General features: G+C 42.5%; 1 pseudogene; it reads right to left on the bottom strand.

Annotated features, from left to right (window-relative positions):
- Positions 1-710: 710 nt before the first annotated feature.
- The window catches only part of LOC136147887 (small ribosomal subunit protein eS6-like), a 31,470-nt pseudogene continuing 4,638 nt past the window's right edge, over positions 711-27,542 (bottom strand).

A 27,542-nucleotide genomic window follows, 5' to 3' on the forward strand; every position in this document is an offset into this window, starting at 1 on the left:
GGAAGAAATCAAAGAACCATGGATAGTTCTGAACATCACAAAGGCACATGGATTAAAGAGGAAAAAAGGACATGTTTTCTGTTTTCAGGCGCTTACATTTTAATCAGCGGCTGACAATGTAATTAAAAAAAGAAACTATATTGGCCAAATGTCAGGATTTGGCTAGGATTTTTATTTCTCCTTTTAGTAGTAGCAACAAAAGAATAGAGACGTTTCCAAATTCTGGGCCCTCCAGCAAAATGCTTTAGAAAGCAGCTTTCTAATCATTCTAAAAATTACTCTTAAGAAGAAAAAACTAGAACAAACTAATTGCTCAAGAGATGCAGGCTGATCATAAAAAAAAGCATGTAAGACTACACAGAAGCAAAATAAGATAAAAATTACCTATAATCCTTCTATTCAAAGATAAAGTGTTACTTTATTTACATTCTTTTTGAATTTTTATTGCATATGTTTACTTATATATATTTTTTCCCCAAATAATATTTTATTTAAAATTTTCTGTTTGTTTTTTGTTTTCTTTCTTTCTTTTTGCTGTAGCACAGTTTGCAGGATCTTTGTTCCCCAACCAGGGATCTGTATTGGAAGGGGAGAATCTTAACCACTGGATCTCCAGGTAAGTGCCCCAGATAGTATTTTACATATTGTTTGAATCCCTTCCCTTTTTTTTTTTTTTTTTTTGAGGTCTGATCTTGTTAATTTGTTGCATCTCATTTTTGACTGGATTTAGACTTAGAAGTAGGAGCTCTTAGAGAGGACAGCCTTCGTCTCTTGGTGATTTACTCCTGGCATTTTTCTTTTGCCTCTTTATCCTCTTGGCCAAAAGTTTAGCATGTTCTGCAGCCTCTTCCTTATTTTTCTTAGTATGCTGTTTCTTCAGAGCAATATGCCCAGAACACCTGCAGTAACAAGACATTGAATCTTGGGCGCTCTGGTCCTGGGTCTCTTACCTTCTTTGTTTAGGGGCTTTCTCACAACATCCAGGTGGATGCCATCTTCTTTAGAGAGACTGAAAGGTTTGCAGATTCTGGTAGCTCTTTTGGACCCCAGGCGACGAGGCACAGTAGTTTTAGTGAGTCCAGGAATACCCTTATCCCCCCCTTTCTAGGATGACCAAATTGTCACCACTCAGATTGGCATCCACAATGCAACCCTGAACAGATTAAGTCTTTCTTTCTCCTGTTCTCCTTGGTCTCTAATAGGAATGCCCCTTACTCAGCAGCAGGTGGACTTGGCCGTAGGTCAAGACACCCTCCTTCCTGGGGAAGCCCTGCTTCCTGGGGAAGCCCTGTTTGTTGTTACTGCCACTGATTCAGACACACGGAATCCTTCCATTCTTCACCCAGAGGATCAGCAGCAACTTCTGTGGCCATGTGCTTCTTATGGAAGATACGAAGTTTTTGTTCATTGTCCACGTCAATGAGCTTCCAGCAGTCAGTGGCGGGGAAAGTGATGTGCAGCTTTATTCTGAGGCAGCGGACTGCCTCCAAGGTGCCACGAAAGAGTCCCTTCCTCGTAATACCAAATCAGCAACAAATAAAATTCATTTCTATGACAATAAATGAAAAATCACAATATCTTTGAGCCTTCTTATACACAGGTATCCCATAATTTAGTTGACCAACCCCAACTATTGAATATTTAGGTTATTTTTTTCCCACCCAAAGCAGTGTTATAATCAGTGATCTCATTGTGGCCTCTTTGTGTACATCTTTTATTTCCACAGGAAATCATACTAATGGATGAAAGAGAATAGCGTGTGCATTTACAAGAGACATTCCTCAGTTTGAATGAAATTCAAAATATCTAAGTAGTATATCTGGTGAAGCCTGACAGATGTCTGATTGGCTGTGTGGTCTCAGACAAGTTAACTGCTAAGGGTCCATGGTGGGGAGGATGACTGCCCCATGGCCGTGAGGATGGTTCGATGAAATAACATGTGGAGGTGTTGCCAGCACGGTGACCGGTACATAGCAGGTGTTTCATAAACACCATGTCGTTTCCTAAACACCATGTTGTTTCCTTCCTTGTCCCCACCTAGCATGAAACTCGGTCTCATTCACAGAGAGAGAGAGAAGGGAGAGTAGGAAGAGAAGAGGGATGAAGAAGAAGATGAAAGAGGAGGAGGAGACGGAGGGAAGGAGGAAGGAGACAGGGAAGAGCAGAGATGGGCGGGAAGGAGGGATTAAGAGAACAGAGAAGTGTGTCTGATGCCTCTTTTTGGCAGAAAAGACTCATGGTAGCTTTCATGCCTTTTTGTTTATTTTTCATGGCTAGAGTTTCCCCGCCCAGCACAGAAGCTTTACAATGCGTTACTTCAAGATTTCCATCTGCCCTTTGGGTATTATCAAAGGTTAAAACCCACACAACAGGGCAGAGTAAAACTTGTTTACTTGCAAGATTCATGTCTGGTCTTGAAAGGTATTTTTTTCCCTTGCCCCACAAGCACTGATGAAAAGGAAGATGGATGCTCCACCAAGGGTGTGGGTGATGCATGCAAATTGGGTTCTGTATGGGCAGGTTGGGCTGGGGAGGGCTTCCTCCTAACCCACGTGCACACCTGGATTCAGGTGCCCAGGTGACAGCCAGACAAGCTCCTTCCCTGCCACCATCTCCCCTCCCACCTTTTCTTGAGACTCTTTCCCAGGCAGGGATCTCGTTGGAGTCCTTTACACGTCAGGATGCATTTCAGTCAGCTGCTGCCTTTCCCAGGGGTATCTGCATTTCAGGATGCAGCACTCTCCGTGGGATGCGAGGGTTGTTGGTGTTAAAATGTTTACTAATCATTCAGGCAGCCCTGCTTCCTTCCAGCAGCCATTTATTGAGTGCATGGCATTCCAGACTGTGTCCCACACTGAAGCACCATGGACAAGACAGACAAACTCTCTGTCCTCTTTGAGCTTAATTCTGGATGAAAAGATAGACAAAACCCAAGTACACAAATGCATGCCCAGTTATGGAGTCACCGAGAGAACTTACTCTGGGTAGGATGGTCTGCCTGGGGAATCCCAGGGACAGAGGAGTCTGGTGGGCTACCATCTATGGGGTTGCACAGAGTTGGACATGACTGAAGCGACTTAGCATGCATGCATGCATGGATTAAAGAAGGAAATGGCAACCCACTCCAGTATTCTTGCCTGGAGAATCCCAGGGACAGAGGAGCCTGGTGGGCTACCATCTATGGGGTTGCACAGAGTTGGACATGACTGAAGCGACTTAGCATGCATGCATGCATGGATTGAAGAAGGAAATGGAAACCCACTCCAGTATTCTTGCCTGGAGAATCCCAGGGACAGAGGAGCCTGGTGGGCTGCCGTCTGTGGGGTTGCACAGAGTTGGACATGACTGATGTGACTAGGCAGTAGCAGCAGCAGGCTGGTCAGGAAAGACCCCTTCCCCCAGAGGCAGTGATATTTAGCCCCCTTTCAATCTTTGTGATTTCTTGGATGTCCAGAAATGAGCATGTCAATCACTACATCACTGAGGCAGTGGATGCTTTGGTCTGTTTTAATAATAAAACAACCTATATGTATTGAAAGCCTACTACATGCAAGGCAGGCTAATGGCATTTTTTTATATCTAGTCTTTATGGCAAACCTTTGGCATAGGAATTGCTGTTTTCCAGAAATGCAGAGAGGTTTTCCCAAAGTCATACTAGAAATAATGGCAGAGCAAAAATATGAACCCAGCTCTACTTTGCTCTACAATCTGTGTCTTTTCTTAACATCATATCCCCTCCCTTCCTGAGACGAGGTCTCTGACAGCAGGTTGCCCTCAAACCCTTATTCCACAGATGATGAGTAGCTTAATATAGAATTTACCTAGACCTGTTTCCATGCAAATGACAAAGGATTTTTTTCTTTTGTCCCATTTCAAAGATTCGATGAACCTTGACTTTCTCCCTGATTCTCTATAATCCTTTCCTTTGGAAGAAATAATCCAGTTGAGACAGCCGATGTTCACTTGTGCTGCCAGAGATGCAACAACGGTGGGGGTGGTACTCCATCTCTGCCCACTCCCTGTCTCCCTCCCTTCTTTTCTTCTTTCCATGTCCCATGCAGATTTGAATTAAATTGACATAAATGTCTCAAGTTTTCAGATCCCTCCTTGTCCTGGAGCGCACCATCATTACAGATCCAAACAATAGCCCCATATTTTGGTCCCCCTGAGATGGCATTTATGGAAATTCTTATGCCACTACTAGGATGCTGGAACATTGAGTAGGAAGCATGGCTTTTCAGGGAAGTACCTGATATTTCACCATTAGAAGTCTCTTCAGTTTTCTCTTATAATACAGGTGCCCTTTAAGGAGAAATGCCTGGAGTATTTCCAGTTAATAACAACACGGATGAATGAATATCAATAGCATTTATATTTATATGGCATTTCCCAAAGTATCTTAACTTATATTAAACCCTATGGTTTCCTCCAAAACCATGAGTTGGGCCATAAGCCATTGTTTCCACTACAGACAAAGGAGCATGTAATGTCTATCTGTAATGATAGGTAAACTGCAACTGGTCCCAGGTCACCCAGCTGGTAACTGATCCAACTGAGACTCAAGTCCAAGGCTTTGGAAGTTGAAGTCAACACTGTTTGACACTGCAGATCAATTTATCTGGGTCTTACTGTGGCATCTGACTGGAGAAAGGGTTCGGAGGGAAGGAGCATGTAGGGCAAAGGGAGGAATTCAGCAGGTGGAGACTGATTAACTGTGAGTGACTGACTCACTCATTTACACGTCAATTTCACTCTTTTACTGAACAGTATCACCTATTGTGCGATACTACAAGAAAGCCTAAATACAGGAGGGTAATCCTTCTGTTTGGCAGAGACCTACGCGCATTCTCTTCTCCCTGCCTCCACGGCTGGACTGCATTTCCCAACCTGCCTTGTACTCCGCGCCTGTGGTCCAGCTAATCGAATGTGACTAGAAAACCTCTCGCTTCCTGCTCTTTCCCTTTAAGGCAGATAAGAGAGCTGAAAAGCTCTGAATGATTTTATTCCTGCCAGTTTGGAACACCCTTAGACATATACTTCTATTACATTACACCACTGCAAGTTTGGAGTTTACCTTTTGCAGAGATAGTGTTATCACCACTTCTTAACCAGGTTGTAGGAAAGAATTGAGACATAATACCCTAAGGCATCCATTGTAGGAAATGAATTAATCGTTCTCCTGTGCATCTAAAATGGTACAAGTTCTACATCTTCCTTAGAATTGAGAGAATAGTCACTCACACAATGTTCCGTGGAGTTTAGTTCTCTTGTGGAACCTCTGTTGAGAAAGGCTACAAACACTTGAGCAATCCCTGCCCTCAAGGGGTTTATTATAACCTAGTTGTAGAAACTGATCGGATGTTCAAGGAAATATGAAGAGGGAAATTCATGTGGCTTCACTTCTTCCTCACCATAAGCCTGTGAAGAAGACTTTATCTTTGTTATTTACAGATAAAGAGATTGTGAATTATGCAAATAAAGACTCAGGGTTTCTCAACTAGGAGGTGTTAGAGGCAAGGTTGAACCTGTGTCTGAAACAGCTTTCCTAATCACACCTCCAAAACTCTCAGAGACTGTTCCTTATGCCAGGAAGGACTCTTGATTCAAGCCACTGCGAAAGAAGCAAGTTTAATCTCCTCTCTATGCAATTCTCTGTTTGGCGCACAAGGAACAGAGGGCATTTCCCTTTTGGAGAAGGGTGTTTCTCTCACGAGCACCTTCGGTCTTGGTCATGCCTGAGATGCCCTCTCTCCATAGATTTTTCCTGTCTTGGGCCTGTTACGGGAAAGAGATAATAACATCATTGAAAACCATTTATAGAAATGAATGGGCTTCCCAGGTGGCGCAGTGGTAAAGAATCTGCCTGCCAATGCAGGAAATGCAATGGATGGAGGTTCAATCCCTGGGCCGGGAAGATCTCCTGGAGGAGGAAATGGCAACCCGCTCTGGTATTCTTGCCTGGAAAATTCTGTGGACAGAAGGACCTGGCAGGCTACATTCCATAGGGTCACAAAGAGTTGGGCATGACTGAGCATGCAGCCCACACACACAAGTATAAAAGTGACCAGGTGTAAAAATAACAGTCATCCTAGATTCTGACTTTAGGAAAGGGGGACTAATTTATGAAAAGTTTGGGAGGTATGATTAGGAAAGCAAAGGGTTGTTAGTTTACAGAGAGAATTAGGTTAACTAACAACCATCTTCCAAAAGCTTAATTAAGTCTCTTAGCCCTCAAGTGAGACAAGGAAATAATTGATTTCTGCATTGCTGATGGGAAAGTGGTGGGGGGAACTAATTCACCAGTGGCCAACAAGGGAAACACCATCTGTCCTGGGATTAAAATGTATGACTTTCCGACTCTTGGTCCTTTGTTTCACCTTTGAGTCTGGAATGCTCAAGGCCCAGAAGAATTTTTTTGTGTGTGAGAACCCCAGAGCAGGACCATCAAAAGATCCTTCGCAAATGAGAGACCAAATAATTAAGGATTCACTCCTTAGTAATTTTCTGCCCTTCAAAGAAGTAACACAAACAGTGTGCTGCTTCTGAGCGTCAAGGCCATGTGGGTTCATCTGGGTTCATTTTAATAAGTACTGGCACTTCTCATTATAAGTTCTGTCCATCACCCAGTGACTTGTGATGCCAGAAAATATTTGGAGATCTTAAAAATTTAAAGCAAGATCCAGAACAAGCTAGATTGAAAGAGATAAAAGTGGGGGGAAAAGAAGTGTAAGTAACAAAGGAGGAGGAAAAAGCTTTCTAGAACTATTGAATTCACCAATCACTGAATGTTGTGCAAGGAAGTTTTCAAATGTTTTGTACAAGAACTGCATGTGATAGGCGTTTAATTAGTTTACACTCTGGTCACCAAATGTGTGTGGGTATTTCCTGCACCAAGCAATTCTCTGACACCAGCTGGATATCCTCTAATTTAATTCAGTTCTGACACTGCCTACCTGGAGAGGGTGTCAGATCCCACAGGTTCAGGGTTCAGCTCCCTGAGACCGACACCCACTTTAGATGCCAGCCTCAAGTAGTAGGTCTTCATGTCACCCACAACCTCTGTCCCATTTGGCTACAAACCAGAGGTTCTCATGACGTCCTCCCCTTGTGCTGTCCTGAGCTTAGTCACTCAATCATCCGACTCTTTTCAACCCCGTGGACAGCAACCCGCCAGGCTCCTCTGTCCATGGGCATTCTCCAGCCAAGAACACTGGAATGGGTTGCCATGCCCTCCTCTAGGGGATCTTCCCAATCCAGGGATGGAACCCAGGTCTCCCACATTGCAGGCGGATTCTTTACTGTCTGAGCCATCAGGGAAGCCCATGAAGTCTCATGACTTCTTTCTCCTTAGATCTGATTAATTTGCTAGAGTGGCTCACAGAACTCAGGGAAACATTTATTTAGGCTTACCAGTTTATTCCAAAAGGACGTGATAAAGGAAACAGATGAACAACCAGATGGAAGAGATGTATGGGGCAAGGTGTGTGGGGAGGTGGGTGGAGCTTCCATGACCTCTGGGGTGTACCACTCTTCTCGCACCTCCACCTGTTCAACAACCTGGACGCTTTCAGAACCCCATACGACTGGAATTTTATGGAAGATTCATCACATACATGTGATCAATCATTAACTCCATTTTCAGCCCTGCTCCTTTATCAACAGAGTGGAAGATGTGGCTGAAAATTCCAAGCTCCTAATAATGGCTTGTTGTTGCTTGTGACCAGCCCTCATCCAGGAGTGGACCCAAAAGTCACCTCATTTGAACAAAAGATGCCCTTATCACCCAGCAGATTACAAGGGTTTCAAGAGTGCTGTTTCAGGAACTGCGGTCAGAGACAAACATTAGGACAAAGGATGTTCCTAGTGCTTTTATCACTTAGGAAATTACAAGAGTTTCAGGAGCTCTGTGCCAGCAGCCAGGGGCAGAGACCAACACATACTTTCTACTCGCTCACACTTAACTGCACTGTACTGCCTTCCCCCTGCAGATCTGACTAAAAGGCTTGGAGGAGGGCTGTCGGAATTCCTGTGCTTACATGTCTATTTTTCTCTGCTTGACTGAAAGCTCTTGAGGCCCAGAATTAAGATTTAGTATCTTAGTATTTCCAGAGCCTAAAGTAGTTGGTGACAGCAGTAAAAGTTTGCTGCATGAATGAATGGACATCTGCAATGGGTTATAGGCTAAGAGTCAAATATCTCAAATATCTCACCCTCTCATCTAATCCCAAATCTCTCAGGCTCTCGAAATATAGGCAACATTGCTCACCCTCCCCCACCCTCCCCACATTCTACTTCATAGTCCGAGGAAGTCCAAAGCTGTCTCTGGAATGTCTGGAAATTTTAGACAAGTCACATCTGGATTATGAGACTCAGTTTCTTCTCCTGTTAGTGGATGTTTTGATTTAGGGAAGGATGGCAGACAAATACCTTCAAAGATCAGACAAGTATAGAAAGTAAGTGATGCAGATATTTGCTGTAAGATGATCAGGAGTAGTGGCCACGATGGCCAATACAGAAGGGTCCCCGAGACAGAGAAAGAAGCTATAATTCATCTTCAGTTGATTTTTTTTTAAGGAATTTTTTTTTTTTTTTTTTTTTTGCTGGCATGTGGGATCTAGTTCCCTGACCAACAATTGAACCTGGGCCCCCTGCACTGGGAACTCAGAGTCTTAACCACTGGACCACCAAGGAAGTCCCTGCAGCTGATTATTATATGGGAATGATGGCTTTTTTCCAAAAGATGTGGAAAATCTGGATTTTTATGTGAAAGCTTCCAATTCTTAAATGTTGGCACAAAATTTTTCAGAAACACAAAATGAGCCAAACTCAACACATCTGTGTGCTGAGATCAGCCCATGGACCTCCAGGGTGCAGCCTCTGGACCAGATGATGTCTGAAGTCCTTTCCAACCTGGAAGGATTTGGTCTGGTGGTAGGTTGTCTCTTCAATCCCTGTGTTTTTGGCTCCCTGGTCTATTTCTGCTCCAGTTTAAGCAGAGTGGACGAGGGCTTAAGTGTAACTGTGTTTATAAACACCCTAAAGAATTCCATATGGTATGCCGAATGTGAAGTTGGCTTAATTTGAAAAGATTAAATGTGCTCAGGCAATTGCAGAGTTGTCTGTTTCATAAATCAATGCAATTTGTTGGTGGCAGGCCGGCAAGGGATGAGCTTTGGGAAACGCAGCTGGTGTGACCAGTAAGCCCAGTGGTAGGGACTTCAGAGGCAAGTTGCGTGACAGTAGCTTTCCTGAACATTCAAACATCTTCCTCTTTGCAACACACATACACACACACACACACACACACACACACGCACACGCTCCCCTTCTCCCTTCCCCCACCCCCATTTTGTTTCCTGCTTCTTAATTTGGACCTTATCCAAATGAAAAAGATTTCCTTTACACATTCAGGGACAATGCGAGAAGTACTCAGTCATCCTGGACCAGGTTTTTCAACAGATAGTGGCCCTTGGAGTCATGCAGAAGCCCTCAGTTAGGAACCTGAGTGGAGGTGTAGGCCTGCCTCTGGCATTAACCAACCATGAGATCTTGGACAATCATTTCCCTTCTTTGAGCATCACATCTTTATCTGTAGAATAACGGGAATGAACTTGGATGTCTTAGGTCTCCTGCACCATTAGCAATATTCGTTATCTTTGATCCCCCAGGAGGTAGGAGAGGGGGAATCTCTCCTGTTTCCTCCTTTAAAATTGTTTCTGCTTTAGATGATGGCAGCGGCCTCTTGGCCTCAAGTTTAGGCGTGGGAATAACCTTGGCTCTTCTCTTCTGCAGAGCCACCTTAAGCAGGTGGTTGGGAAGTCTAGTGTAATGTGTGGTGCAAGCTTAAGATGGACCTTGAGGCATCTCTGGATCCCAGGTAAGCCTGGAACAGAGGCCCTTCACCCTTGACTTTTCCTCTGTCATTTCTGGCACAGTTTCAGGAGCAGAGAGAGTATCAGGCTCATGTAATCAGGTGTCCTGATCAATACTACTTAACCTTTCAGAACACAAAAAAGGAAAAGAAGAGGGAAAGGGTATGTGAGTTAGACCTGTGGTCACAAATAACAGAAAAGCAAGTCACAGCAGGTTAAATAATAAAAGGATGATTTAACTAATATGAAAAGAATCCCAGGGTTATACCAGCAGCTCCAGGAATGGATAAATCATCAATTCATTGACGTAATTAAAGTCCCAAATCTCTTTCATTTTTCTATTTTGTGTCAAGGCAATTCTCCTCATTGTAATGAAATGGCTGCCACAGTTCCAGTTATCATGTCTTTGCATATCAAAGTTCCTTTTTAGTGCATCTTTCATTTTCCAGTAAGACAACCCCCCAATACTTCTTTTAAAGTCACAATGTCCAGAAATGAGTCTCATGCCTGTGCTTAAGACCAATCATTAACAGGGAAGTGAAATTACCGTCCTTTGCTTAGAACCCAACAATCCCGATTCACCCTGAGCTGGGGTGAGGCCCTGCCTCCTCTGAGATGCAGAGGCCCTACACCTGAACAAAATCAGGGTCAGAATGCAAAAAAGAAGGACAGGGGACATGACTGTTAGAAAGACTGCCAATAGCATCTCTTTTCTTTACCTTCCTCGTCTCTACCTTGGGACTGGGAGGGAGGAAAGAAGAAGTGTAGAAAAAAAGAGGAGGAAAAAGAAAAGCAGGGAGGAGGATAAGGGAGGGTAGTAGTTTTTGAATCAAACAGACTCTGGTTTCAATCCCAGCTTTGCCATTTCCCAGCTGTGTGTTCTTGGCATGACCCCAGGCATATCTAAGCTTGGGCTTCCTGACTTGTAAAATGCAAGTAAGGTGGGATTTTCATGAAGCTAAGTGATAAGATAAATATAAGGTTCCAAGCATAGTTTTTGTCACAAAATAATGTTCAATTAATGTTAGGAAGAAGAGAAATAGAAGTAGGAAAGGAGCAAGAGTTTATAGAGGGCTTTACAGCATATAAGATGCTTTCACAAATATTAGCCTCTTCGATCTGACAGTCAAGTCACAGATGGGATGTGTTTATTGTTTCCTTCTGAGGATATTGAAGCTACAGATCAGGGACCACACGTATTAGCTTGCTTAAGGTAGTAAGAGCAGGGTGCAGGTCTTCAAAATCCAAAGCCCCAGAAGTATCCAGAAAAAAGTGGTAAAAAATAAAAAAATGTGTTGAGAATAAAAGCATATTGTTATATTTGGAAAACACATTGTGGGGAGGGAGAAATCCTTACAATGAAAAATCAGGTTGTTGGGTCTACCTACCTCCCAAACCTCCATCTTCCTCTACTTAGATTCAATTCAACAAGTATATATAGAGCACCTGCTATGTAGAGGGCAGATGGCTGGTCCCCAGAGGATACATAGGTGGGTGAATTACATCCTCTGTACTCAAAGAACTCAGAGTCTCGGAAAAGCACAGAGTCATTTTACTGATCTAAGCTTTGCAAAATGCAAAGAATTTGAATTAGTACTCTTTTTCTTCAAATTTTCACCTTCCAAATCTTGTAGCTATGTTGTAGCCCACAGCCCCTCATGGCCAAGGCTGATATAGACTTTGTGGAGGAGACAGGTACATTGGAGCTGGCTTTGATATTCTCTGTGGTTTCTTCAAAATAGAATAGTCTGTGAGGACAGGAGATCAGCTGTGTCATAAAGCAGTTCTGGGAGTTCTGGTGGTCTGGAAGAGGATGGAATCTTCTTCATCCAGCCAGCCATCTCCTCTCCCCAACTGGAGCCAGGGTCAAGCAAACCAACACCTGGGCTTGCGAGCTCCAGGGTGGGTGGGTGGAGTCTCAGTGACTCAGTCACACTCTCCAGACCCTGTTGGGTATCATCACTTGAAAAGAATTGCCAGTGCTTCCCCAAAGGAGGCCCTTAACCTCTGAGACCCAATCTTCTTCCCTGTTCCAAGCAGAACTGATTCCTTTGGACTTCTGGCTCAGAGATAGCTTGAGTCAGGTGTGGTGTATGTGATGATGAATCACTGTGGTTCCAGTGGTCAAGAGGAGTGCAGAGCCTGGGTAGCCAGGCCATGGTGACATGGGTATGAACTGGAGGAGTGAAGGTCAAGTGTCGGGAGAGGCTGATACCATCAGAGGGGCTGTACAGGACTCTGGGGCTGGTTTTGAACAGCAGGTGCCTCTCTTTCCCAAGGCAGCCTCGCATTTTCTTAAAGAGCCCATACTTTGGAATTGTGTCTGACGACTGAGACTCTCTCCAAAACCAGGGCACCAGCAAATCCAGGGCCTCGTGAGGGTCCACTTCCTGCTTCTGTCTCTTTCATAAGGGCGCTAACCACATTCATGAGTACTGCCCCGTCTTGACCCAATCATCTCCCCAAACCATGGGAGCTCGAGTGAGACCATAGGATTCACCATAACAAAGGAGCCCAGACAGATAGCACTCTAGTCTCTTGTTACAACTCTCCCCAAGAGAGGCATCAATATTGCCTGTTAGTCATGCTTCCTGCTAACACCTGGACTTTGGGTTCCATGCACTTCCTCCCTCCTCACTGTAAGTCCTCAGACAATGTAGGGAGCATTTCTTATATAAAAAGGAAGCATTGCGTTTAAGTCCTTTAGAACACAGGCAACATGAGGACATGAATTTTTTATCCTTTTGTGCATGTGGTCACACCAAACCACAATGGAGGCGGAGGAATGTCATCTAGCCTGGGATTTGGGAACCTCTGCAGCAATCAGCTCTTCTGATCATCAAATAACCCTCAGACCATTTTTTTCCTTGAGAGACAATACTGACCAACTCTAGGGGGGACAGTGGAAAGCCCGGTCCAGTTACTGTGTCCAGCTCAGTATTCCAAGTCTCTGGGGGGATATGTAATGTCTTCACAAAGTCCAGACACAGAATCTCAAGTTCATTGACCTGTGGACTAAAAGGGCAAGTTATCTCTCACCACCCTCCATGTACCCCTCGTGCTTTGATGGAACAGGGATGGGACAAGGAAACAAGCAGTCCCATTCAGAAAAGCGCAGAGTAGAAGTCACTGGCCCATAGTCCATAGATTGTACAATCCTGCCAAACAAGAGATTCTGCCGGTAGCAGGGGGATTTTCTTGATCAGACCAGAGTTAAACTCCTTGGGGAAAATTCCCTCATCCATTGTTCTCTAAGGTCTGTTATTCTATTGACATCTTGGGCCATTTGTTGTGGGGTCTATCTTACGAGTGTAAGATGTTTACCAACTTTCCTGGCCTCTATCCATTAGGTACCAGTGGGTAGAGGCATCTCTGCCCCAGGTGTGACAATCAAAAATATCTCCAGGACTCCGCTGGTGATCCAGTGGTTGAGAGTCGACTTTCCAGTGCAGGAGACATGGGTTTGATCCCTGGTGGGGGAACTAATATCCCACAGGCCATGTGACTACTGAGCCCATGAGGCCAAAACTAGAGAGAAACCTGGCAAGACCCAACACAGCCAAATAAATAAAAATTTAAAAAATGTTTCCAGACATTGCCAAATGTCCTATAGGAACTAATGGTTTTAGGTGTGAACAAAGTCCTGGATTATGGTTTTTTGAGCAAGTCTGTCCCCTTATAATCTTTGTAGGCTTCTGATCTACATGTGTCCAATTAGTTCAACAAACATAATGAAGGCTAAACAAAAGTGTTCATAAAGTGATTTATTTCTTTGCATCCAAGTATTTTTTTCTACTGCATAACATAGTCTTCATTGCTATTGCTTCTAAAAGCATTTTTCTTGCCACGTGTCACTCAACACTAATTATTAATATCTGGGCAGTGGGCAGCAAGAAAGCTGATACTGGAGATTGGAAAGACTTGTGTTGACAAAAGGCCCTGTGATAGTTGGAAAGGCAAACAAGCAAAGCAGCGCCACATGTTTTAGGTTTACATCATGCCACTTCAAGGTAAACTTCAGTTTAACTGAAGTTAAACTGGAAACTTCGGTCCAATAAGTCCCTTACAAACAAATCTTTAAGTTGTGAAATTTCAAAGATTCGAATGTGTGCATTCCATCAATGTCAGGCATGAATGAAATTGCAGCTCTCCGTCTCCTACTGTTGATGATCCTTCAGCTCTACCACTTCCCACCTTCTCGCCTATAAACCTACTACAGTGCAGTCCTATAAGCCGATTGTGTTACTTGGGTACCTAGGTTAGCTTTGTTGGACTTCTAAACAAATTGGACTTATGAATTTGCTCTCAGAATAGGACTCATTCATGTGTAGGGGAATTATTGTATTAGTTAAGGAATGTTACAGTTGTACCCGGCTTCAAAGTATCCATCTCCCTATTGTTAAGATGTAAAAACAGCTAATGGTCTTTTTTCCTGGCCCTCTTTCCCTCTTGTCTGTCAGTGATTAGCTGGGACGGCAGGTACAAAGCTGGGTTGGCTTCTTCCTGATTAGGAAGAGAATCAGGACCTGGGGTCTTGGGCTAAGTGTATGGGCGGGAAAGGGGAAACTCGAGGTGGTGGAAGTTGAAACTAGATGGAGCCTGGAGCAGCTTCCAGGATGGAGTGCTGATTTCTGAGGTCCAGCATGGGTGAGACCACACAGGCCAGGTTCATTCAAAGGACTAGAATGAGATGACCATGAGAAAATCACCAAGAGAGTTCATTAATTCCAAATTCAAGTAAGCCAGATACACTCTGAACTGCTTCCAACATTCCATTTCAAATGTATATGTATGTTTTATGTTTAATAAAAGGAAAATCAAAGATAATATTTCATTCAGATTATGAAAACAGTAAATAAAAACTGAAATGAGATTAAATATTCAGCCATAAGGAAAATGTTCAATACACTGATATATACACACTAATGGAAACTGTGCCATGGTGAAACTTATATGTACAATGTGATACCTGAAAGGTTGTTGCTGAACCATGAAAAAACCTTGGGATTCTTGGCCTCCAGAGGAGAAGAATTCAATCCGGGGCCAGAGACGAGGCTTGATCGCTCACAGCTTTCGTGTAATAAAGTTTTATTAAAGTATAAAGGAGATAGAGAAAGCTTCTGACATAGGCATCAGAAGGGGGCAGAAAGAGTGCCCCCTTGCTAGCAATGGAGTTATATACTCTCCAATTAGTTATTACAGTGAATCAAAAGAATGTCTGGAGGTTGTAAAGACCTCACCAGACCTACTCCCATAATTTGCATTTTAAGATAACAGGATTAGCCAGGAGGTTTTTTCCAGAGACTGTCCTCAACCAGGACACATTATTGTTATATAATCCTAAGGAATGTAGAGGGAAAAAAAAGTTTGTCTTTTCTTTCTCTTTGAGAATTCCAGACCCCTCTCTCCTTGGGGACCCCTAGACTTCTTATCGACCTGCCTAGGAAATGACTCTCTCAATACCATTTACATTAAACAGAAAAACTCCACACTATTGCGGTATGAAAATGTTGTTATGTAAGTAAATGCATAGGAGTTAATATGAAAGGACCCACCAATCAAGCTGCTAACTGTGGCTGGGCTGGAAGGGGCAGGAGGGGTGATGGTGCAGAGTTGGGTGATGGTTAAAGAGCTTTAAAACTAACAGTTTTCCTAGGATAGAATATAAATAACAGTCGATAAAAATTAAAAGAATGAAATGGGTCTCTTTGTACTGATAGATACTGGTTTCTTTTTTTCCGCCTTGAAGGAAACTATTAACTGTATTTACCCCTGTGGGGTATGGATGGAGGGAGAAAACATATGGGAAGTTCCACTATTAATTTTGCACTTCTCTATGCTCTCAATTTTCTAACCATGTTCATATGTTGCATTTTCTTCAACAGAGTTTTCTGCATGATAAGAGGATAAAGCTCTTCTTCCTTTTTTCTTTAAATTCAACTCTACTAAAGTGAACTAATAACATGTTACTTTAAAGGAAATTACATGAAGTAACATGTGATCCTGGCTGATAATTTTGAAAATGTAAGAAAGCATAAAGAACAGACTTGAAGTCATGTATAGTCTATCAGACATGACGTCCATTAATAACATTTTGATGATTTCTTCCAGTCTTTTTTCTTATGTCCATTAATGTTTATTTTAATAAGATTGAGTTATATTTTGCATTCTGTAATGTACTTAATAAGGTATTATGAACATATCTCATACCATTAAATATTTTTTAAACAATATAATTTGTAATCATTATATAACAGTACTATACATATATGAATATCCCCTACTATATATACATATATAAAATCATAATAATGATGCCAATAGTTAAGCACTCACAGTATTTAGGTTCTACATAAGGACTTAACTTATATTGTTTCATTTCATCTTTCCAACAGGCCCATGGGGTAATGTATCATCCCCATTTTATAGATGAGGAAGCAGAGGCTTAACTAGATTATAGCTAGAATTAACCCAAGGTGTCAAAGCTAGTGAGTGGTTAAGCCAGGTCTCTAACATATCTATAGTCTTAACTGCCATGTTAAACAGTATCTACCATAATTTTTAAACCAACTTCTTTTTGTTAGATGTAGGTTTGCTTGAAAATTTTTACTGTGTTGAATAACCTAGTGATGAATATCCTTGTACACATGACTTTGGCCACATCTCAGAATTCCTTGCTTAAGTTAAATGCCTCAGGGTGGAATTACTAGGTCACAGGAGAACATCTTTCAGGTTTTTGCAACATATTCCCAGACCTTTTCACAGAGGTACTTTGGAACCATAGGCAAACCCTTCCAAAAGGAAAGGGTAACTTCAGGAACAAAGAAATGCAGAGGTCATGGCCCTCCTGGGTTGAGGGCTGAGCTGGAGTCCGCTGACTCTGTCTTCTAAGTGATGGCACTCAAGTCGCACCTGGCGCCTGGAGAGTTTTATTGAATTTCCCTGCAATGCCATTATGCTCGGTAAACACGGAGCCAGGCACCTATTACAGCAGGTAAGCGCACATCTTGCTACAAGCCTCCTTTCAAGTTTCTATTATTTCAAATGTCAAATGCACTTTGCCTCAAGCCTTTTCGGCCTTTAATTTTTAAATCCACATGCATTTAATTTATTTATTGGATTTCTATAGGACTTGAGGGAAAATTTAATTCATATACTTCTGGTTCATCTTGGCTTAACTCATTTGATGGCTTAAAAAGCTTTGTTGGCTCTCTTAAATAAGAATTTTTTGTGTGGGTGCAGCTTCTTTTCAGAGATAGGATGCTAAGGAGGGGGGATTCTCATTGAAAAGATCAGCACAAAGCTAGTAAGGTGATCAACTTGGGGAAGGGCAGGCTCTCAGTCATTCTTTACGACATTCTGTCTGGTCAAGAAGTTGCAAAACAGTACAAGTAACTGGGAAAGCAGCATCCTCTTCCTTGACCTCATTAGATTAACTTGGGAGCCCACCACTGCTACAGCGATGTGCGAGGAACCTCAGGGGCACCCCAAATTTAAAAAATTTTAAATTTCATTTGAAAATTTAGAAATGTTCTCATTCAAAAAATTAATTGGTGACATCTGAACTCCCCAATTTGTCTTTCTTACTAAGATAACTGAGTGGAGATAATTCCAGCCCAAAGTAGTCCAAATTTGAAATTGTCTTAAGTCATTTCAATCCGAAGATTGGGTACATGTGTGATTTCCATTAGACTTTGTTCTGTTTTGTTTCCCCTTTTTTCCTTACTATGGAAAATTTTAAACATTGAGAAAAGATGAAAGAGGTCAATGGTGAACATCCCTGAACACACTCCCTAATCCTACAATGATTAATGTTTTGCCCTCTATGCTTTCTCACATGCCAATCACTCTCTCTACATACCTGTCATCTCTTTATATTTCTTAGTGAATTTTAAAGTAAGTTGCAGAAATAAGTAAACTGCATCCCTAAATCTGTTACCATGCCAATATTAACTAGAATTCATTATTTAATTACATGTTTTCTTCACCAGGAAAAAATTATACAAGTGAAATGCACAAATCTTCCTTGTATCATCTAATGGGTTTTGACTAATATGCTCATTTGAGTAACCAAATCCCACTAAGATTTATAAATTTCCCAAATTTCTAAATCCCCCATAGAACTTCTTTGTGTCTTTTTGCAATTAACTCCTCCCCATCCCTTGCCCCAGGTAACAACTGCTCTAATTTCTATCACTATATGTTAGTTTCACTTAGTCTAGAACTTCATATAAATAGAATCATACCATATGAACTATTTACTTAGTCAAGTTGCCATGGCTTCCTGTTGTAGCTATAGGCCTCCTGGTTGAAACAAGAACTATTTAAGGTTGACCTTTCTTGCCTAATGTTATAAATTGGAGCGTCTCAGGAACACATTGAAAATGGAAGTGAAGGCACTAGTGGAAATAATAGCCTAGTTAATGCCTTGCTAGAATGGTATTAAATATGCTGCAGAATTATTCTCCTTAATAAAGGGACATTGAGTGGAGAGGCTTGCCCAAAAAAGGCGAGCTGTATTTCAAAAGAACCTGGTCCCCCTTGACTAACCATTCTGCCTGTCAGAACCACATGGGTCTGCCCTGTATTCACTGTGCTAGAATTTTGTCCCTGTCAGTATTAACTTCCAACCAAGTCAGAGGTCAAACCAAGATTCCACTGTTCTGAGAAGATCCCGACACACCCTCCCGGCATACCCTCTACAACATGAACGGGAAGGTCTAAGTCCGGCTATGGTGGTGTTGGAGGTGGGGCAGGTCACCAGTAGGTGGCGCTCTTCCTCTGAACCATGACCCAGAAGAGCCACGCACCCCTAGCTAAGACTAGAAACCAGCCTGCAGAGAGGCCCTGCCTTCTGAAAGTGACAATGAAAGGAGTTTTTAGATGCTTTTAGTTTTAAAGGCTGCTGAGTCAGTCCTTGAATGAAGTCCTTTGAGCAAGTCGTATTTAGCCGTTTCCAGGGCCTGTTACCTTGAAGCAGAAGTCAGGTTTCCTAAGACCAGAGGTTATGGGATCTTATTGTAAAAGGATGCTAGGTGCATAGCAGTGTTAATTAGTATTAAAAAGTTTGGGAAAGAAAAATCTGGAAAGGTGAATTGGAAGACTTGGTAGAATCTGTCTGTTAACCAGAGATAGTAGGATAATTTCACTAGGGAAGAAATGCAATTCAATTCTTTATTCTTTTATATATTTATTCAGTATTCAGTATTAAGGAGAGAGTAGAGTACTTAATTTGTTAAAAACAGCTGTGGAGTTGGGCAGACCTGAGTTGAGAGGACCACTCTCTGGGTCTCAGTTTTTTTATGGGTGAAATGAAGACTACATACTCACATCATAGACATTTCATTCCTTGATTCAACAAATATGTGCCGAGTGCTCGCTGTGTGCCAGGCACTGCCCTAGAGCTGTGGACCCGTGTGAAGAAGGCATGGTCTCTGCTCTCGTGAGCTGTCTTTGTTGTTGTTCAGTCCCCAAGTCGTGTCTGACTCTCTGTAATGCCATAAGCTGCAGCACACCAGGCTTCCCTGTCCTTCGCCATCACCCAGAGCTTGCTCAAACTCATGTCCATTGAGTCAGTGATGCCATCCAACCATCTCATCCTCTGTCATCCCCTTCTCCTGCCCTCAGTCTATCCCAGAATCAGGGTCTTTTCAAGTGAGTGGGCCATTTGCATCAGGTGGCCAAAGTATTCGAGCTTCAGCTTCAGCATCAGTCCTTCCAACAAATATTGGAGTTCTCAGACAGGGTATATTTTTGAAGATGATTGTGCCAGTATATTCCAGCTCACATTCTCTTCTTTTTTTAAAAAATTTAACTTTCTTTTTTATGTCAAGAATCCTTGCCAACAATGAAAACAAACCAATAAATGCCTATTTTTAAAAAACTACTTTATCGAAGTGTGATTGACATGAAATAAACTATACACACATATTACCATATGTAAAATAGATGACCAATGCAAATTTGATGCTTGAAACAGGGTGCTGTGTCAAAGCTGGTGCTCAGGGACAACCCAGAGGGATGGGTTGGGGAGGGAGGTGGGACGGGGTTTCAGGATGGGGGGACACAGGAACACTCGTGGCTGATTCATGTTGATGTAGAGCAAAAATCACCCCCATATTCTAAAGTAAATCACTTTTAATTAAAATAAATTAGTTTCATTGAGTTAGACAAGGCTGTGGTCTGTGTGATCAGACTGGCTAGTTGTCTGTGACTGTGGTTTCAGTGTGTCTGCCCTCTGATGCCCTCTCTCAGCGCCTCCCGTCTCACTTGGGTTTCTCTTACCTTGGATGTGGGGTATCTCCTTACCGCCGCCGCTCCTGACCTTGACGTGGGATATCTCCTCAGGGCCACCGCTCCTGACCTTGGACGTGGGGTAGCTCCTCTCGGCCGAGGCCTTACAAATAGCTGTGAAAAGAAGAGAAGCAAAAAGCAAAGGAGAAAAGGAAAGATGTATTCATTTGAATGCAGCGTTCCAAAGAATAGCCAGGAGAGATAAGAAAGCCTTCCTCAGTGATCAATGCAAAGAAATAGAGGAAAACAACAGAATGGAAAAGACTAGAGATCTCTTCAAGAAAATTAGAGATACCAAGGGAACTTTTCATGAAAAGATGAGCACAATGAAGGACAGAAATGGTACGGACCTAACAGAAGCAGAAGATAATTAGAAGAGGTGGCAAGAATACACAGAAGAACTGTACAGAAAAGGTCTTCATGACCCAGATAATCACGATGGTGTGATCACTCACCTAGAGCCAGACATCCTGGAATGTGAAGTCAAGTGGACCTTATGAAGCATCACTACGAACAAACCTAGTGGAGGTGATGGAATTCCAGTTGAGCTATTTCAAATCCTGAAAGATAATGCTGTGAAAGTGCTGTGATCAATATGCAGCAAATTTGGAAAACTCAGGAGTGGCCACAGGACTGGAAAAGGTCAGTTTTCATTCCAATCCCAAAGAAAGGCAATGCCAAAGAATGCTCAAACTACTGCACAAATTCTCACACACTAGTAAAGCAATGCTCAAAATTCTCCAAGTCAGGCTTCAGCTATACATGAACCATGAACTTCCAGGTGTTCAAACTGGTTTTAGAAAAGGCAGAGGAGCCAGAGATCAAATTGCCAACATCCTCTCAATCATTGAAAAAGCAAGACAGTTCCAGAAAAACATCTATTTCTGCTTTATTGACTATGCCAAAGCCTTTGACTGTGTGGACCACAACAAACTCTGGAAAATTCTGAAAGAGATGGGAATACCAGACCACCTGACCTGCCTCTTGAGAAACCTGTATGCAGGTCAGGAAGCAACAGTTACAACTGGACATGGAGCAGCAGACCGGTTCCAAACTGGGGAAGGAGTTCATCAAGGCTGTATATTGTCACCCTGCTTATTTAACTTATATGCAGAGTACATCACGAGAAACGCTGGGCTGGAAGAAGCACAAGCTGGAATCAAGAATGCTGAGAGAAATATCAACAATCTCAGATATGCAGATGACACCACTCTTTTTTTTTTTTTTTAGTTGGAGGTTAATTACTTCACAACATTTCAGTGGGTTTTGTCATACATTGACATGAATCAGCCATAGAGTTACACGTATTCCCCATCCCGATCCCCCCTCCCACCTCCCTCTCCACCCGACTCCTCTGGGTCCTCCCAGTGCACCAGGCCCGAGCACTCGTCTCATGCATCCCACCTGGGCTGGTGATCTGTTTCACCATAGATAATATACATGCTGTTCTTTTGAAATATCCCACCCTCACCTTCTCCCACAGAGTTCAAAAGTCTGTTCTGTACTTCTGTGTCTCTTTTTCTGTTTTGCATATAGGGTTATCGTTACCATCTTTCTAAAATTCCATATATATGTGTTAGTATGCTGTAATGGTCTTTATCTTTCTGGCTTACTTCACTCTGTATAATGGGATCCAGTTTCATCCATCTCATTAGAACTGATTCAAATGCATTCTTTTTAACGGCTGAGTAATATTCCACGGTGTATATGTACCACAGCTTCCGTATCCATTCATCTGCTGATGGGCATCTAGGTTGCTTCCATGTCCTGGCTATTATAAACAGTGCTGCGATAAACATTGGGGTGCACATGTCTCTTTCAGATCTGGTTTCCTCAGTGTGTATGCCCAGAAGTGGGATTGCTGGGTCATATGGCAGTTCTATTTCCAGTTTTTTAAGAAATCTCCACACTGTTCTCCATAGTGGCTGTACTAGTTTGCATTCCCACCAACAGTGTAAGAGGGTTCCCTTTTCTCCACACCCTCTCCAGCATTTATTGCTTGTAGACTTTTGGATAGCAGCCATCCTGACTGGCGTGTAATGGTACCTCATTGTGGTTTTGATTTGCATTTCTCTAATAATGAGTGATGTTGAGCATCTTTTCATGTGTTTGTTAGCCATCTGTATGTCTTCTTTGGAGAAATGTCTGTTTAGTTCTTTGGCCCATTTTTTGATTGGGTCATTTATTTTTCTGGAATTGAGCTTCAGGAGTTGCTTGTATACTTTTGAGATTAATCCTTTGTCTGTTTCTTCATTTGCTATTATTTTCTCCCAATCTGAGGGCTGTCTTTTCACCTTGCTTATAGTTTCCTTTGTAGGGCAAAAGCTTTTAAGTTTCATTAGGTCCCATTTGTTTAGTTTTGCTTTTATTTCCAATATTCTGGGAGGTGGGTCATAGAGGATCTTGCTGTGATTTATGTCAGAGAGTGTTTTGCCTATGTTCTCCTCTAGGAGTTTTATAGTTTCTGGTCTTACATTTAGATCTTTAATCCATTTTGTGTTTATTTTTGTGTATGGATGACACCACTCTTATGGCAGAAGGTGAAAAAGAACTAAAGAGCCTCCTGATGAAAGTGAAAGAGGAGAATGAAAAAGTTGGCTTAAAACTCAACATTCAGAAAACTAAGATCACGGCATCTGGTCCCACCACTTCATGGCAAATAGATGGGGAAACAGTGGAAACAGTGGCTGACTTTATTTTTTGGGCTCCAAAATCCCTGCAGATGGTGATTGCAGTCATGAAATTAAAAGACGTTCTTTCGAAGGAAAGTTATAACCAACCTAGACAGCATATTAAAAAGCAGAGACATTACTTTGTCAACAAAGGTCTGTCTAGTCAAGGCTATGGTTTTTCCAGTGGTCATGTATGGATGTGAGAGTTGGACTATAAAGAAAGCTGAGCACCGAAGAATTGATGCTTTTGAATTGTGGTGTTGGAGAAGACTCTTGAGAGTCCCTTGGACTGCAAGGAGATCCAACCAGTCCATCCTAAAGGAGATCAGTCCTGGGTGTTCATTGGAAGGACTGATGTTGAGGTTGAAACTCTAGTACTTTGGTCACCTGATGCAAAGAACTGACTCATTTGAAAAGACCCTGATGCTGGCAGAGATTGAGGGGATGGCAGAGTATGAGATGATTGGATGGTATCACCGACTCAAGGGACATGGGTTTGGGTGGACTCCGGGAGTTGGTGATGGACAGGGAGGCCTGGCGTGCTGCGGTTCATGGGGTCACAAAGAGTCAGACACGACTGAGTGACTGACCAGAACTGAAAATAAATTAATTTAAAAAAGGAAAGCTATACACATTCTGTCTACAACTGGAGTTTGAGGACAGGTATATATCTGTGAAACTGACACCACTAGCAGGCTGTAGATTCATCACTTCCCAAAGTTTTCTCCTACCCCCTTTATTATTTATCTTTTGATGGTGCAAACACTTAGCACAAGATCTTAGCAAATTTTAAGTATACAGTGTGGTATTATTAGCCACAGGCATATATGTATACGTATATATGAGTATATATTTGTTATTGTTGTTTAATCCCTAAGTTTGTGCCTGACTCTTTTGTGATCCCATGGACTGTAGCCCACCAGGCTCCTCTGTCCTTGGGAATTCTCCAGGCAAGAATACTGGAGTGAGTTGCAATTTCCTTTTCCAGGGGATCTTCCTGAATCAGGGATTGAACTTGCGTTTCCTCCATTGCAGGCTGATTCTTTATGACTGAGCCACCAGGGAAGATTTCAGTGAGTCTGTATATCTATTTCTATCTATCTATACTGTATAATAGATATCCAGAACTTATCTTACAGAAATGAAACTTTGTACCATTTGACCATCCCCCATTTCCCTTTTTTCTCCATCCCTGGAAACCACCCATCTGTTTTCTGCTTCTATGAGTTTGACTTTTTTAACTTCCATACATAAGTGAGATTATGCAATATTTGTCTTTCTGTCTTTCTACGTCAGAAAAACATCTACTTCTGCTTTATTGACTATGCCGAAGCCTTTGACTGTGTGGGCAACAACAAACTCTGGAAAATTCTGAAAGAGATGGGAATACCAGACCACCTGACCTGCCTCTTAAGAAATCTGTATGCAGGTCAGGAAACAACAGTTAGAACTGAACAAGGAACAACAGACCGGTTCCAAATAGGAAAAGGAGTACCTCAAGGCTGTATGTTGTCCCCCTGCTTATTTAACTTATATGCAGAGTACATCATGAGAAATGCTAGGATGGATGAAGCACAGCTGGAATCAAGATTGCTGGGATCAGTCCTGCATATTCATTGGAAGAACTGATGCTGAAGCTGAAACTCCAATATTTTGGCCACCTGATTCGAAGAGCTGACTCCTTGAAAAAGACCCTTATGCAGGGAAAGATTGAAGGCAGGAGGAGAAGGGGACGAAAGAGGATGAGATGGTTGGATGGCATCACTGACTCAATGGACATGAGTTTGAGTAAACTCTGGGAGTTGGTGATGGACAGGGAGGTTTGGCATGCTATAGTCCATGCAGTCGCAAAGAGTCGGACATGACTGAGCAACTGAACTGACTGATGTCTGGCTTACTTCACTAAGCATGATGTCCTTCAAGTCTATCTATGTTGTTGCAAAGGGCAGGACTTCTTTTTCCTTCTCTCTTAAGGCTGAATACTAATCCATCATATATAGATATAGATCACATTCTCTTCTCATATGATGACACTGCTGACACTTCTCGATCTTCCTGAGTTGGGACAGGCCTGCAACCAAGGTGGAAGTGATGCTGTGTAACTTTGAAGTCTGTGTCACAGACATGAGACAGCATTCTCTTGGTCCTCCCTCAGGACACGTGCCTTGAGATACTTGAGCTCACGCATAGGCTACATCACTTGCTGTGGTGGAGGGACCACATGGAGGGACTATTCAGAGATAGAAAAATGTGCCCAAACAGCCCAGTTGTTCTGGCCTTCAGTCTTTGGGTGTTCTGGCTGAGACCCCAAAAGATCAATACCCTGACTGTGCCTCATTTGACCTCCTTACCTGCACAGTTCTGTGAGCCTAATACATGGCTGTTTTGTCTACCCATTTTGGGTGACCTGTTAGGCCACCCCACTAAATGGAACAGGCTATATGCTAGTTGGGCAGGCAGAAGATAAGCCAGTGAACAAATAAACAAGACGTTGTCTAACATGGCTGTAAAGAGCTGAAAATAGGATGCTGAGACTGGAGTGTGTGGAGGGAGGGGAAACCCTAGACAGGATAAGGAAATTCTGGCAGAAGAGAGAAGATGTGCGCTGTGGAGATGTTCACATACAAAAAAGGGCAAGAATGAATATTCTGGGAGGGACAGACATAACAGCAGGTGCAAAGGCCCTGAGGCAGGCTGAAGCTAGACACATGCAAGGGGCTGAAAGATAGCTGGTGTCTCTGGACAATAGTAAGAGGAGGGTAAATGTCCCAGTTGAAGTCAGTGCAGACAGAGGATCGCATATATGGGTCGGTAGGTCAGAGCTAAGAGTTTGGATTTGTATCCAAGTATAATGGCAAACCATGTAAAGATTCTTAGTGGTGGAGAGGTACAGTTTTATTTACAAAGTAACAATGTCCCTTTGGTGGCCATATGGTGACAGGATTGAAAGGTAAGAACTGAAGCAAAGAGGCTAATTAAGAGGCTTCAACCTCCATTCAAATGAGAACCCATGGCAGCTCAGACTGACCCAGAAGTAGTGGACATTTGAATAACAATAACAATGGGTAACATCGCCGGAGTGGTTTCTATATTCAGGCATTGTTTCAAGTACTTTACGTGGATTATCTTATTTTGTCTTCACAGCATCGTTATGAAGTGGATTCTATAATTATCCCAAATGAGCAGTCAGGTACTTTGCCTGTAATAAATGGTGGAGGCAGGGTCCCAGCTCAGGCAGGACCACTGCTGAATGCTGCTTCCCTGGATGGAATCCAGTGGGAGGATTCAGGATATTTTGGAGGACTGGTTAAATGATTTGGAATTAGGAGGAAAAGAAAGAGCTCAAGGATGGAGACTTGTGTTCTGACACGGACAATAAGGGTAGAGGCAGTATCATCTTTTGAGATGGGAATGTCTAGGGGAGAAGCAGAGGTGGGGAGAGGCTAGAGTTCTCTCATTCTAAGAATGAACAACCGTAGTGATAAAATGAGCATGCATGCATGTTCAGTTATATCAGACTCTTTGGGACCCCATGGACTGTAGCCTTCCAGGCTTATTTGCCTATGGAATTTTCCAGGCAAGAACACTGGAATGGGTTGCCATTTCCTCCTCCAGGGGATCTTTCCAACCCAGGGATCGAACCCATGTCTCTTGTACCTCCTGCATTGCAGGCAGATTCTTTACGACTGAGCCACCTGCGAAGCCCTGTAAAATGAGCATAATCAAGGTTAATGTTTATGGAGTGCCTACCATCTGCAAGTATTCAACCTATACCAACTCATTTGATTTGGCAACAACTTAAAGAAGTAAGGTAGCATTGTTTCCTCACCTTACGATGATACAAGGCAACAGGGAGGCAGAAGAAATGCGCTGAAGGTTACAGAGCTAGTAAATTGCAGATTTGGGGTTTAGTCTGATTGGCCGTCTGCTCTAACACACTGCTTGTCATTAAATGAGCAAATGTTAATTACCAAGCACAGTGTCTAATGCAAAGTAAGTGATCGATAAATGGTAGCTATTATTATTGTTGTTGTTAGTATTCAAATGTGGTTGACCTTCTGGGATGTACGTAGCAGTGTGTTACTCTTAGGAAATAGAACCTAATTGGTGCCCTCAGAAAGATGCCATGTCTACGGGAAATCCAGACCCTCACGTGTGGAAGTTTAAATGATTCAAGACAACCACACAACAATACAAAACAGCAGTAGAGAAGGTGCCTCTAGGCAGCATGTGATGAAGTGCTGAAGGAATGGCATATATCTGGCTATACTGATTTTTTCAAGTATCTTGAGGAATATTAAAGCCTTGTGCCAAGATTATTAACACATGGGTTCGCAACAGGGAGATTCCTTCTCTATGATTCATTGTGCCCTGTCAGGACCCAAACCAAATGTCAGAGATTGGAATAGTGACATTTACACCGTTTTAATTATCCAGCAAGATTAGTGTTTGTGGACTTGTTAAGCAGTTCCCAAACAAAGCAATGAAATTTAATGGTTATGCTGTGCAACAAAATTCACCCCCTTTTCATTTCCTTCTCTTTTTTTCTCCCTCCTGTCCCCATCCCCCCGTTGGAGAAGCAGTAGGGACAAATTTTTACTAGTATTATCAAGACAAATTCCTTGGTGTTTTGATATAATAAAAATGAAAAACATGGGCTGCTCTCACCTTTCTTGCTTTTCGTAATGTTATTTTTTCTCTGTGG

The sequence above is a fragment of the Muntiacus reevesi genome, chromosome 16 (assembly GCF_963930625.1).
Source record: "Muntiacus reevesi chromosome 16, mMunRee1.1, whole genome shotgun sequence".
Classification (NCBI taxonomy): domain Eukaryota; kingdom Metazoa; phylum Chordata; class Mammalia; order Artiodactyla; family Cervidae; genus Muntiacus; species Muntiacus reevesi.